We start from the raw sequence: 15267 nt of genomic DNA, 5'->3' as shown, positions 1-15267 counted from the left end.
ATATTTTTATTACAAAAAATAGTAGATTTTTTTGTTAGAACAACTATTCATTAGTTTATTCTCTCCTTATCAAAGGTTTACAAAGCCCTCTTGGAGAAGCAGGTTCCTGTGGGAATGTGGTTAAATCTCCCAAGCTAGCAGAGTGTTTTTACTACAATAAGACAATGATTAATTGTGTCCCACTGGGCACTGGCCTGATAAGGTAAGAGACTAACCCTGCCGCCAAAGAATTATTGCAGTTGCCACAATTTTCTGCTTTATATCAAGAGGTTAAGTGACCTAAGAATTAAAATTCTAGAATTGTAGAATTTCAGAGTTATAAAGGACTTTAGAAATCATAACTCACATTTTACAGATAAAGCACTGTTAAATAGTGTAAAATACATACATGTTACTTGTTATTTAACTATTTTAAGAATCTTTGTGGCCTTTGCTATATTTGGCTGTTTGAACATTAGGGAGTATCAGTAAACTACAAAAATTGTTTGTTCAAATTCTTGTGGTGTGGATTCTTCACCTCATCTAAGTAACTGAAGTGATAAAAAGGAAAATACTTTAAGAAATAAAGATGAAAATTATATGAATCCATATATGTGATAACATGGCTTAGAACTATACTCATACCATACACTAGTACATGTAAAACTGGTGAAATCTGAATCAAGTCAGTGGTTTAGAGCAATGTCAAGTTCCTGGTTTTTATATTGTACTACAGTTATATAAGATGTAGTCATTGGGGCTGGGCATGATGGCTCAGGCCTGTAATGCCAGCACTTTGGGAGACCGAGCTGGGCAGATCACTGAGGCCAGGAATTTGAGACCAGCCTGGCCAACATGGCGAAATCCCATCTCTAAAAAAAATTTTTTGGCTGGGCACGGTGGCTCAAGTCTGTAATCCTAGCACTTTGAGAGGCTGAGGCGGGCAGATCAAGGGGTCAGGAGATCGAGACTAGCCTGACCAACATGGTGGAACCCCGTCTCTACTAAAAATACAAAAATTAGCCAGCCATGGTGGCACACGCCTGTAATCCCAGCTGCTCTGGAGGCTGAGGCAGGAGAATCACTTGAACCTGGGAGGTGGAGGTTGCATTGAGCTGAGATTGCACCACTGCACTCCAGCCTGGGTGATGGAGCAAGACTCCATCTAAAAAAAAAAATTTAAATGTAGTTATTGGGGGAAACTGCATGAAGGGCAAATGGGAACTCACTGCTAACTAAAATAAAAATTTAAAAATATAGATAGCTACTATGAAATTGCTTTTTTGACATGATTAAATATTTATAAACTATAGGTGGTTAGAATTTGATATAAAAATAATTACCACATGAGACACTGCTTTAGTTTTCACCCCTTTGATCATTCCTCATGACTCCCTAACTGTTAATATTTTCACAAGTTTTTTCTTCTTGACACTCTTCATAGAAAACTGATTAATATCCATGGTTTCAGGGGCCAGCTCTATGTTGAAGTCCCCAGATCTTTCTGTCTGGCCCAGAAGTCCCATTCAAACTCCAACTCTTTACTAGATTGCTCTTGCTAGATCTTTGCATGGTGTCTGACACAAACAGTAGGCTTTCAAGAAATATTAGATGAATGAATGAATGAATGAATGAATAAATAACTTTTCAAATAGCTATACAATATTTATACTTGAAAGTCTCATAGTCTTCTAAATTCGAAATATAGCAAAACAAAACCAGAATTTCTTCCCACTACGCTCACCCACCAAACTTGCTCACTCTGGCAATTTCTGTATTTCTCCCATTTCTACTATTTTCCAATCCAACCGAGCCTTTAAAATGTAAGCTGCCTTGGACTCTTCCTTCACTTTTATTTACCATATATGTCTAAGCAATTATCTCTTGTGTCCATTTTCCTCTCAAATATCCTTTATATTCATCCCTTCTATTTCATTTCTGTGGCTACTGTGTTTTTGTTGTTGTTGCTAAATGTTTCTCATTTTTCTCCCTGCTCTTAGTCGTGATTCCTCTTTAGTCTATTTGGTATACTAACGTCTGGTAAATGTTTCCCATTGGCCAGGTCATCACACTAAGAGCGTGATCATAATCCTTGATGCTACCTATGGAGTGCTCACTGTATACCAGGCACTGTGATACTTACTGTACATATATTATCTCATTTACTTTTTAGGACAGCCCTGTGAAGCAGGCATCATTTATCCTCATTTTATAGATGAGAAAACTGAGGATCCAAGAGATTTACAAATGTGCCACATTGTTTAAGTAGCAGAGCCAGGATATGAACTCAGGTTAGCCTGGTTACAATCATTATGAAACACCATTCTCCTAAATATAAATAAATTTTGTTCCTTCATTAAAATATACCCAGCAGAACCTCAACCTGGCAAAAATAGAAGCTCAATGAATCGCAGGCATTGAAAGCACTTTATTAAATGAGTTGAACTGAGCAGGGTGCATGCTGAAAGCTCCCACTGACCTTCAAGCCTGCACCTTCCATTTGTTCTAGCTCACAGTGCTCCACTGCCACCCCTTTCAAATCTCGGGGAGATTTTATAGTTATTGTTGTTGCCCTCAGGTAATAAATGGTCTTTTTTTAAGTAATTGAGTTGAGTTTGCTATAATAAATAAATAATAATAATTTTGTTGTTGCTCTCAGGTAATAAATGAGTAGTCTTTTGATTTTTGAAACTGAGTTCAGTTCAATGTAATAAACCAAATGTTAATCTCATTTCATTTAAAACTTCTTCCCATTCCCAGTTGAGTTTTGCTCCAGGCTTGGAAGTCTACAGTGGAGAAGTGAGGGAACTTGGGTCAGCTGCTTTTCCTCTCCTCAGCTCCCCTTCTCCCTCATCGGTTTCTGTTTTTGGCCTCTTCAAAGCTGCAAGAGGGAAGGAGAAAAGGTAAGATGGGAAAAGTTCTTACTTAACTGCATGGTTATGACTGACATTGCTGCCCTTAGGAGTGGCAAATAACCCAAGGTTATTTGTCTCTTGGAAGCCTTCTGGGAACCTCTACAGCATTTCTGGCCAGATAACAATCAAGTCCCTGAGCGGCTAGGAGTTGGCCTGACACTGCCCCCTCAGATGGAGCCTGCTGTGAGAATTTCAGACTGGCTCCCTTCACTTATGCTTGTATCAAGTCCACAGCTTGCTGTGAACTTAGCCTTCTGTCTCTTTACTCTAGACCATAACATGCTCATTTCATTCCAGCCTCACTGTCTGCTTACTTTCCTCTCCCACGTTTCCTCCTCTCTGCCAATCTCAATGTAATTCCCATCTAATCGCAGTGCATACCTTTTTCCATGAAGTATTGCCTTATTTATTCCTTCCCACAGTGATTTTCCCGAACGAAAGTCCCCAGCACTCTAGTCTGTACCAAAAGAAAAAAGAAGAAATCAGTTTTACTTAAGAAGCTTGAGTACATATATTAAATATGGACCCCAGGGTACACATCATTTTTAACATTCCATGTAATTAAATATGAAGTAGGCATAGGCACTTCCGCTGCTTGCTGAAACACATGATTGCCTCAAAGAAATGCACTTGTATAATTGTTTGAGCTATGAGCTGCTTTTTTTTTTTTTTCATGGAATGTCATTTTCACTTGAAAGAATGACAGACAAAAACACCCAACTATAGTTATAGGGAGCTGGGTATTTGGCAGATATTTTCTCGAATGTAAAAGAAGCATGTCTGTCATTTAAAGGAAAACAATTGACAGTGTTTATTGCCAATAATAAATGTAAGCTTTAAAGCAAAAATTAGAACTTGGGAAAACTTGCATCCAGAATGATGAGCTTGACAATTTGTGGTGGTTTTGTAGCTGTGGCTACACAATTCTTCAATACAGCGCCCTTCAGGAGGCAGAGGTTACCTTCCCTCCCCTTGATTGTGGAGTTGATTGTTTCTAGTAATGAGCTATCATATTGAGATTAGTTATAAAATGACTGTGGCTCCCATCTTGAGCGGACTGTCTTGTTCTCTCTCTCTCCTTGCCACCCCTCTTTCTTTTGAACTGCTCACCATGGGACAATCCGCCAGGTTGTGAGGTGGCCCTGAGAGAGGGAAGCCAGCTGAGGACACACTCAAGAAGCCTATGGAGAGGCCACATGGTAAGGAACTGAAGGTTCCCAGCAACCATGGGAATGAACTTGGGAGTAGATCTTCTGAAGCAGCCAAAAGGCACATGAGTGAGCTTGGAATTGGACCATCCCTCAGTTGAGTCCTAAGATGACCACAGCCCAGCCAACAGCTTGACTGTAACCACTTGAGTGATTTCAAGCCAGAACCACCTAGCTAAGCCACTCTTAAATTCCTTTCCCAGAGAAATTGTGAGATAATGAAAGTTTATTGTTTTAAGTTGCTGAGTTGGGGTAATTTGCCATGCAGCAATAGATAATTAATATAACAGGTTTCTAAAATTTAAAGCTTTTCTGATAAGAGCAGTGGTGATATTAGCAAAGATTTGTCTTTTGTTTTGGGACTTTTATGGGGGCGCTTATTATAAAATTAAACATGTCAATAAAAGATCTTGAGAGAACCAATATTATTCAAATAATCAGTGCATGATGTTATAAAATTATGCATTAGTAAATGAGCCATTCAAAGTGGAGGATAGATCTATAAATTTTAATGTAACAGAGCATAAAGGTTGCACCTAATCTTTAAGAAATTACCATTTTGTTTTGTTTTGTTTTGTTTGGAGACAGGGTCTTACTCTGTCCCCTGACCTGGAGTGCAGTGGTGCAATCCTAGCTGTTAGTTTACTGCAACTTTGAACTCCTAGACTCAGTGCTGCTCCCATCTCAGCCACCTGCACAACAGACTAATTTTTAAAATTTGTTGTAAAGACAAGGTCTCGCTGTGTTGCTCAGGGTGGTCTCGAACTCCTGACCCCAAGCAGTCCTCTTGCCTCAATCTACCAAAGTGCTGGGATTACAGGCATGAGCCACCGTGCCGAGGCATCATTTGTTGAGTGCTGCTATAGGATCAAAGAGTAATGCCTACTGTTATCTGGAAAAACTATTACAATACTTTCTTTTACAATTACATATTAGTGTGAAGCAGGATTTTCTTTATGTATTTCACTGAAAACAGTGTACTGCAACAGCTTAAATTCAGAGGCAGATATGAGAAGCAAATGTTTTCTATGGTACTAGACATTGAAGAGATTTATAAAAATGCAAACAGTACCAGTCAGCTTAGTGTATTTTTTATTTTAGAAAATAGTTATTTTTCATAGAAAATGTTATTATTTTGTTAGTTTTTAAATGAATTGTATTAGTTTTATTTTGCTATGTAAAAATTACCACAATATGACCAGGCGTGGTGGCTCACGCCTGTAACCCCAGCACTTTGGGAGGCTGAGGTGGGTGGATCACGAGGTCAGGAGATCAAGACCATCCTGGCTAACACAGTGAAATACCGTCTCTACTAAAAATACAAAAATTGCCAGGAGCGGTGGCGGGCACCTTTAGTCCCAGCTACTCGGGAGGCTGAGGCAGGAGACTGGCGTGAACCCGGGAGGTGGAGGTTGCAGTGAGCCGAGATCATGCCACTGCACTGGAGTCTGGGCAACAGAGCGGTACTCAATCTCAAAACAACAACAAAAAATTACCACAAGATTTAGCAGCTTAAAACAGTTGATATTTATTGTCTTATTCTTTCTATGGGTCAGGAGTCCAGGTGCAGCTTAGTTGGGTATCTCTGGCTCAGGATCTCTCACAAAGCTATAATTGTCAGTGGGGTGACAGTCATCTTAAGGCTTGACTGGGTGAGGATCTGTTTTTAAGCTCACTATATGGCTATTGACAGGACCCAGGTCCTCATTGCTGTTGGCCAGAGACATTGGTTCCTTGCCACATGGATCTCTCCATAGGACAGCTCTCAACATGGTAGCTGGTTTTCCTCAGAGACAGATGGGGATTCAGAGAAAGAGCAAGCAAGACAGAAGCCACAGCCTTTGTAACCTGTTATCTGAAGTAACATTCCATCATTTCTGCTCTATTCAAGGGAATTAATAAGTCCAGCCCACACTCAAGGGAAGTGGATTACACCAGGGCATGAAGACCAGGAGGCAGGGATCAGTGGCCACCTAAGAAGCTGTATATCATATGATTTAACAAATATTTCTTACATTTCTCAGTGTTTGTTTCTAATAAGATAATTATAATAGACATAACTCACATAAACAGAAGCTATTAGGGAGTTCTCAACAATACATAAGAGTGTAAACGGGTTTGTTTGTTTGTTTTTGAGTCAGGGTCTCACTCTATCGCCTAGGCTGGAGTGCAGTGGCGCGATCTCGGCTCACTGTAAACCTCCACCTCCCGGGTCCAAGCGATTCTCCTGCCTCCACCTCCCAAGTAACTGGGAGTACAGGTGCATGCCACCACACCCAGCTAACGTTTGCATTTGTAGTAGAGATAGGGTTTCACCATGCTGGCCAGGCTGGTCTGAAACTCCTGACCTCAAGTGATCTGCTCGCCTCAGCCTCCCAAAGTGCTGGGATTACAGGCGTGAGTCACCATGCCTGGCCAAACATGTTTTTAAGACTAAAAAGTTTGAGAACTACTGCTTTAGAAATACAAATATTGACTTGACATGGCAAAGCTGCAGGACATTATTCAGGAGTTGATAATATATGCCTTACTTTTATTATTATTCATAACTATAAACTCTTACCTACAAAGTAGTATTTATAATAGCATTATGAGATACAGAAATTCATATTGAAATATAGTAGCGTTTGTCACAGGCATGTATACAGTAGATGTGGTATAAAGACTTCATACTGTATGTACTGTATATATTTTCACATTTGAAAACACATCATTTAAGTTTTTTTAAATGATGCCTATTCCATATATTAAATACTTAGATTGGTAGCATTCAATAATTAGTGATTTTTTTATATTATTATTTTGTTGGATGGGTGTGTTATGTAGCTTCCTCTGGTGCCATCTCTGGGCTAAATCTAGAGTTGTCTTGGACAAATAATTATCCTGCCCTCCCTGGTAGAAAGGGGAGGGCAGAGAGCTGCTCTTGTGTCTGTTTCTTTTTAATTGACTTCTGCTCAAAATAATTATGTCAAAGTGGCATATTTTGAAGTGGTGTATTCTTTAATCCTTCGCATGTAAGAATTATTTTTGTACAAAGTAATTTAGAAGTCTCTAAGATGATTTGTTGGTATTGGCTGAAAATAAATTTAGTTTCATGCTATGAGCATAGATAAAAGGAAAAAATACACAAGATTATAAATAATATAGATCCAGAAGACTAAAAATTAAATGCAGTTCTGTGGCAACATATTTGAAATTTTTGCATGAGTATTTCTTAGTAAGACATAAATCACCAAAACCGGTCCCCAAAGAAGAAAATTTTAATCTACAAATTGCCACATATGAAAATTTGAAAGTTGGTGATGCTAGCTTCTAAAAAGATATCAGGACCAAATATTTCTACAGCTGAGTTCTAACTAGCATTTTTTAAAAATATGTAAATTATGCCTCTGTTTTTAAGAAAGAAAAAGAAATTTGAAATATTCTGATGTTATTGTTTCAGGCACCACTGAAAGATGCAGACCTCTTCCATTCATATTCACAAAAATTTAGTACCAATCTGTTAAGTACAAAAAAAAAGCCATAGACCAATCTCACTTATGAATATAGTGGCAAAAATTATAAATGAAATCTTAGCAAATGAAATTTAGCAAGATATCAAAGGAATACACTGTAATCACTTACAAATTCTTTTTTCCAAAAATGTAAAGATAGTTTAAATATCAGGAAAGCCAATACATACTTTGCTATGTCAACAAATTGAGGGGCAAAAGTGATCATATCCATAGATTATGGAATGGAAGTTGATAAAATTCTATCATTCCCAGCAGAAACAAACAAAACCAAAATGGGCATAGAAAGAAACTAAATATGATAAAGATTATTTAGAATAACGTTTGGTGTTGGCTTCAGTAAAAAGTATAATATTGAAGACATTTTAATTGAAAACAGGAACAACATAGGTGATCCTGCTGTAATAATTACTCAGAATTGTTTTAGAAGTTCTAGCAAACATAATCAAATAGGATAATAAAATAATTGACATTAACATGGAAAAAGAAGAGATAAAATTATCTTTTTTAACCCCTTGAAGAACTGAATATGTAGAACATCTGAGAGATTAGCAGAAAAACTGAGATTAGCATAAGCAAAAAAAAAAAAAAAAAAAAAAACACTACTACAAAGAATGAAAGAGTGAGAATCTTGCCTTAACAGAAAGTAAAACATACTATTAAGCCACTATAGTCAAATCAGTATTTTAATGACATAGAAGGAGACAAATAGATCAGTGAGACAGCATAGAAATCCCAGAAACAGTTGGGTATGTGTTTATATATACACCTATATGACAAAAGTGGTATTTCATATCAATGAGAAAACAATAGTTTATTTAATCTATGGTACTAAAACAATTGGATATTCAGATGGATGAAAGTAACAGCTTATTAAAAATGAAGCATTAATGCATGGAAATGTTTAAATAATAAATGAATTTTTAAAGAAAAGCAACAGAAGAAAATTAGAGAGACTACATACATGTATAACTGAGGGCCTACGAAAAAACTTCTTAAAAGGAAAATCAGAAGCTTTAAAAAGAAAACACAGTTTTATTTGACTATATACAGATTTAAAAATAAACCAGAACTATTGTTTGTCTTTTAAAAATGTGTTTTTTAAAAGGTAATTTGCTTTTAATCTATAAAAGTTTTGGTTTCACTATAGTTTGAGAGGTTCTTATTTAGGCTGTTCATCTATCTCCTCTATTTCTGGGAAACTGGAAGATAAATCTAAAAGTTAGATCATGCTGGAACTTTTTTGGCTGGAATATATCATAGATGGTACATACTTCATATTGCATTATGTTAGGAAACCCGTAATATCTGTTTGTCCCATGTTAGTGATGTCAATATTGACCACTAGATTAGCATGATGATGGCCTGATTCTTCCATTGCAAAGCCCAAATCATCACAACTAAGACCAGCAGGAACCAGTTCAAGCTGGCCTGAGTTTCCTTTAAAAAGGACTCCATTGATCTTCAAAATTATTCTAACTTTTTGACATAAGATCTCCCTGGCTCACCTTGTGCTTCTCCTGCCCCACACTTGGTATCACATATTTCTTTAAGGAGTTCTGGTTCATTGTACTAAGAAATGGTATTAGAGCCCAGAATTTAGATACCAGGGTGCTCTTTTCTACTGGGTTGGCCATGATTCTATACATTTTAGCCTGTATATCTAGGAAAAATATATTCTTAAAAATCATGAGTTTATGATGATATTTCCAATTCTATTTAACATTACAGCATTTTACCTTGTTCTTTGATTTTCTTTTTTTTTTTTTTTAATTTTTATTTTAGCGGTTTATGTGTAGGATTGTTATGTAGATAAACCCATGTCATGGGGGTTCAGTGTACAGATTATTTCATTACCCAGGTATTAAGCATAGTACTCAATACTTTTTCTCATCCTCTCCCTCCTTCCAACTTTCACCCTCAAGAAAGCTCCAGTGTCTGTTGTTCCCCTCTTTGTGTGTATGTATTCTCGTTGTTTAGTGCCCACTTATAAGTGAGAACATGTAGAATTTGGTTTTCTGTTCCTACATTATTTTGCTTAGGATAATGGCCTTCAACTCTCTCCATGCTGCTGCAAACAACATGAGCTCATTCTTTTTTTTATGGCCGCATAGTATTCCATGGTGGGTATATACCACATTTCCTTTATCTGGTACCTCATTGTGTTTTTGATTTGCATTTCTCTAATTATTAGTGATGTTGAACAGGCTTTCATAGGCTTCGTGGCTGCAAGTATGTCTTCTAATTGGGTCTTTTCTTCTCTTACACTGAAATTTTTGATCCCTAACATTATTAACCTAATAATGTGTTTGTCCTGTACTATAAGAAAAATAATTTCAAATAATGAAACCAATATTAATACTAATAAGAAAATGACTGAATGAGACTTAACATGTCTTTTTGGTTTATTGTCCTTGGAATGTGTTGTACTGTGTTTTAAATTCACTCCAAATAAACCCTTTCATGGTGTTATTATGTAACCAATTTGATACATAGCTTTAAAAACATTTTAGGGATTGTTTTTTAAAAATAAGTATTTTGAAATTGTTTACATGTATATTCATTTGATCTCTACTGCATTACATATCTACATTTACCTTACTCATATATTTGTCAGTACTACCCCCATAAACCTGCTATACTTTTATTTTCTAGTCTCAGAGATATACAATAATAGACTGTCTGCAATTAATTATATACAATAATGGACAGTTCCCAATTAATGTAGTCAGTATTATTTACCAGAAAACAGCAGAAAGCGAAATGTTCTTATTGTGTCTGTTTTCGGGTCTTAGGGAGCTCATATTGTCTTGTTGGGATATGTCACATGAGCCAGTATTCACTAAAACGGGTTACAGTTTTTCAAACATAGTGCTTTGTGGGGGAAAAGTTTTCTTTCTGTAATGTTTGATAAAACATGTGTCTATGTGTATTTATGTGTGTCTTATGTGTCATAGGTGCTTGCATTTACATATATGTTAGTTGACTCCATAATGAATTTTTTAATGATAAAATTTTTCGGCTTGGCTGAGATACAACTAACAGATTTTACTGTACTCATTCATGAAGATTTTTTAAATTATTATTTTTATATATTTAGGGAGTACAAGTGCAGTTTTGTTATATGGATATATTGTGAAGTGGTGAAGATTAAGCTATGAGTGCAATCATTGTACATTGTAATAATGTAATAATGGGTACATTGTACCCATTAGGTAATTTCTCATCCCTCACTCCCTTCTACCTTCTCACCTTTCTGAGTTTCCAGTGTCTATTATTCCACTCTCTATGTCCATGTTTATGCATTATTTAACTCCCACTTACAAGTGAGAACATGCAGTAATTGACTTTCTGCTTCTGAGTTATTTCACTTAATATAATGGCCTCCAGTTCCATCTACATTGCATAAAGTACATGATTTCTGGCCAGGTGTGGTGGCTAATACCTGTAATCCAGGCACATTAGGAGACCAAGGTGGGAGGATTGCTTGAGGTCAGGAGTTCAACACCAGCCTGGGCAACATAGCCAGAACCCATCTCTATAAAAATTTTAGAAAATTAGCCAGGCATGAGGGCACATGCCTGTAGTTAGCTACTTAGGAGGCTGAGGTGGGAAGATCATTTGAAGGCAGGAGTTTGGGGCTGCAGTGAGTTTTGATCACATCACTGCACTCCAGCTTGGGTGACAGAGAGAGATACTGTCTCACAAAAAGAGACAAGATTTCATTCTTTTTTTATGACTGAATAGTATTCCATGGTATATACACACCATATTTTCTTTATTCAGTTACACGTTGATGCACACTTAGGATGATGTCTTTGCTATTGTAAAAAAGTGCTGCAATAAATGTAAGAATGCAGGTGTCTTTCTGATATAATAATTTCTTTTTCTTTGAGTGGACACACGTTAGTGGGATTGCCAGATCGAGTAGTAGTTCTATTTTAGTTCTTTGTGAAATCTCCATACTGTTGTCCATAGCTGTATTAATTTACATTACCACCAACCATATATAAGTGTTCCATTTTCTCTGCATTCTCACCAACATCTGAAAGATTTATTGAGTGCCTATCATGTAAAACCACTATCTAGGTATTGGGAATACACCCTTGAGCAAAACAAAGACCCAGAACTTAGGGAATTTATATTCTGATAGGGGAAACAGACAATAAATAAATCTGGCCATCCTAACATCTAACCAAACCTAGGCAACTACCAAACATGGGTAACAATGCTAATGTTGTCGATTCTCTCTTCTATGTAGCCTGTTACTTTACTATAACTATTTGAAGGCATCCATTTGTCTTTCCCATCGCTTGCTCCTTATTAATGGTACCCAACTGGAATTGTAAAATATAGTAAGTAAAGAGTTTTTAAGAAGAAACAAAATGTTATCAATATATCTGTTTTGAAACATATTTACGAGCTATGTAGCAGGTATTTATTTTTGCTATTAAAGTGATTATTTGCCTTACAGGAGAATTTTATCTAGGGCTACTTTTAAAGAATACGCTCCCCTAATATATTTTAAATGATTCAATTTACAAACTTCCTATTTACACACAAAAGTCTTCAAATTCTTATTGGAATAAGAAGGTCTATACATTTTCTTTTGTGACCCAGGATTTCCCAAGTTTGGCTAACCTATGATTGAAAGTGGGATCACAAGAATAATGATAACCTGGATTTCATTGGCCTTACCCCATCTGCAAAACTTCAAGTCTCTACAAAGGCCTGAATCTGCTGTCTTCCTCTCTAAGTATTTTTGGGAATTCCCACGGGGTGTCTAATTATCAGGAACCAATCTGGTAAGCAGCCTGGCAAGTGACATCTGCTTGGCCCTTTCAACTATTTCTATGAATACCATCATGTTTCCTTTGGGATCTGCTTTGGTTTTGGCTATTTTCTGGACACAGTAGGTACCGCTACTGATGTAGCAACACTTTCAAAGAGCCAGAGATCTTTGGCAAAGCCCGAGAGAATGCCTCTTTTCCCTTTTTTGTTTTGCTCTCTGTGAAAGGAATACCCTAGTTGTATAGCTAATTTGTGTCCACTGCCTTAGAAAGTTTAGGAAGACTACTTAAGGCTTATCTTTTCATCCCATCTACTCCTAATCCCTATGGAATGTTGAGATCAAGGATAGCTCTGAAGGACATACCCCAGGCTGTGCTGAGAATTACACCCCTCCCCTGATTATTAAGGCATTGCCACCAGATGGGATTTGTCAGAGTGGGATGCCTTACTGAATTGGAGTTACCCTCCAGGAGGGTCCTGTAGTCTCATGCATGTAGGATTTCATCAGGTTGCCCCATCAGTTCTCCAACATCAGGACCTGTTTGAGTCTTCAATAGTAGATGTTGAGACTTCTTCTGCACACTCGATTGATTTATATAAAACTTTTCACTAGTCTCTAAGCAAGGTGGTACACAATCATACTTTCAATTCATGTTATAAACTTGGTATTTAATTAATTCAACATAAGTGAACAATCCTATGGAAATAATATTTCCTAGTTTTTTTTTTTTTTAACTTGGAGGTTTTGGGGGTTTTTTACTACTAGATTCCTTTCTAAGTCTCATTTGTGTACATATAATTTTGGATGGTTATAAACTATATTGTTTTACATAATGTTTTGTAAATTTGTTTTACCTACATAGTTAAATATAGAATCCACATTTTACAAATGAACAGAAACTTTTCCATAGTCTTGAGGTAGCAATCATTTAATGAATGTTGGGTATTTGAATTATTTCCATTCTATGCCATTCAGAATAGCCCTGCATGTATCATATAATGACATAGCTATCATTATAAAAACTATTATTGGCCAGGCACGGTGACTCACGTCTCTAATACCAGCACTTTGGGAGGCTGAAGTGGGTGGATCACCTGAGGTCAGGAGTTCAAGAACAGCCTGGCCAACACGGTGACCCACCTCTACTAAAAATACAAAAATTAGCCGGGTGTGGTGGCAGATGCCTGTAGTCCCAGCTACTCAGGAGGCTGAGGCAGGAGAATCGTTTGAACCTGGGAGGCAGAGGTTGCAGTGAGCCGATATCGTACCACTGCACTCAGGCTTGGGTGACAGAGCAAGACTCCATCTCAAAAGAAACAAACAAACAAATGAAGAAACTATTATTGAGGATTGACAATTGATATTGGTAATACCAAAGTGTGTGTATTGATGCTTTTAGGTTGCTTTCAAAACATTCCTACTTCATAGGGTTGTTAAGTGAATTAAAAAAGATAAATGATGTTAACTTAGCCCCAGCACAGTTACTAGAATTTAGTTGGACTTTAATCTGTATTGGTTCTCTTACTCCAGATAATAAATTTTAAAATTACTTTGACATTTTTAAACATTTGCCACTCATTTAGATGTGCATAGTCACAAAGCATGCTGTGAGCTGGAGGACATAGCACTGGGACCAATAGAACTGCTCTGTTTATTGAGTTGACATCCAAAGGGGGTTACTTCGAGTCCACATCCTTGATCTAGGGCCAACAACAATTCTTAAAGAAGTCTCATATGGCAGATGGGTTTTGAGGATTGGTAGGTAATATATGAAGTGAGGAGTATGACTTCATCTCTGTTGAATTTGAAGTAGGTTTGAGGGAAGGATCCAATTAGGAAGGTGTTCAGGGTTTCAGCCAGTTTAGTGCAAATCAAAATGCTGAAACCCAGGTGAATCGGGCAAACCCAGCATTGACTGTTATCCAAGTTTTGCAAAATTTCCAAAACCAAAAGGTCAGTGCATATTTAATGAAACCTGGTAAGTGATAGAATTGGAATTCAAACCCAGGTCTGACTGACCCCTAGATTTCTATATTTCTATCACTAAGTTTATACTGTCTTTATGTGAATTATGTAAAATGTTCATTTTCCTCAAAGCTGTGTGCAAAACACAAAAGTTCTGTTCTTCTGTATTAATGCCTTTTAAATACAGATAAATCTGTAGAGCTGTTATAAAAATTATTTGGAGATACTTTTAATTGTTTCCTAATTTATTTTATAATTATGGGGTACTCTATTATGAACTCTAAAGAATAACATAATGAAGAATTAACAAGAAAAAAACAGACATTGTTATTTATTTTGTCTAAGTTTATTATCTGAAATAACATAAGATGCATAAGGTTATTGGCATAAGAAGATAATTAAACACAAACCAAAATATTTTAAGATCATAATATAAGTGTTGCAGGGTGAGATTTTCTTATTCCATCACCCTCTGTCATTTTTCACCACTCTAGTTCCGGGGAGAGGGCTCTTAAGTAAGAAAAGACAAAAAGGACGTTGTTAGCAAACACAAAGAGTTGGTTATGCTTTAAGTGTGGTAAACATTAGCCTGAGAAATGCTCTTCCTCTAGATTTGTTAATTTTATAGGATGCCTAGGAGGGAGAGGACTGATGAAAAGAGAAGAAAATTGGGTAAAACCAGTTGGGCAAGGACATCAGAATCAGTGGATATAGACTCCCAGCATGTGTATTCATCATTGCCTAATATGATTTTCTTTCTACCAACGGACTGCACTTTCCAAATGTTAAGGGCATAGTTATCTTAAGCATGAGAGTCATGAGAGGCAAGCAGGTTCTATTTTGGTTAGGAGAGGTGGATGTGGTATGGTGGAGGGTGCTCTAAGGTAGATTGTGGA

The 15267-nt window shown here is 36.8% G+C and overlaps 1 protein-coding gene across 3 annotated transcripts in view; it reads right to left on the bottom strand.

Moving 5' to 3' along the window:
• Positions 1-2423: 2423 nt before the first annotated feature.
• The window catches only part of RFESD (Rieske Fe-S domain containing), a 50738-nt gene continuing 37894 nt past the window's right edge, over positions 2424-15267 (bottom strand). Inside the window, exons 6-7 of one of the 3 annotated variants that reach the window (XR_002731618.1) lie at positions 3276-3351; positions 2424-2860 (exon numbers count right to left, since the gene is read on the bottom strand). The gene's annotated coding sequence lies outside the window, so the exon portion shown is untranslated. The remainder of the gene's footprint in view (positions 2861-3275; positions 3352-15267) is intronic. The other 2 variants (XR_002731619.1, XR_002731620.1) reach the window with 2 other exon arrangements.

Source organism: Piliocolobus tephrosceles, chromosome 4, assembly GCF_002776525.5.
Source record: "Piliocolobus tephrosceles isolate RC106 chromosome 4, ASM277652v3, whole genome shotgun sequence".
NCBI classification, from domain to species: Eukaryota; Metazoa; Chordata; class Mammalia; order Primates; family Cercopithecidae; genus Piliocolobus; species Piliocolobus tephrosceles.
The sequence above is the reverse complement of the archived record's forward strand: the minus strand, read 5'-3'. Positions and strand labels throughout refer to the sequence as shown.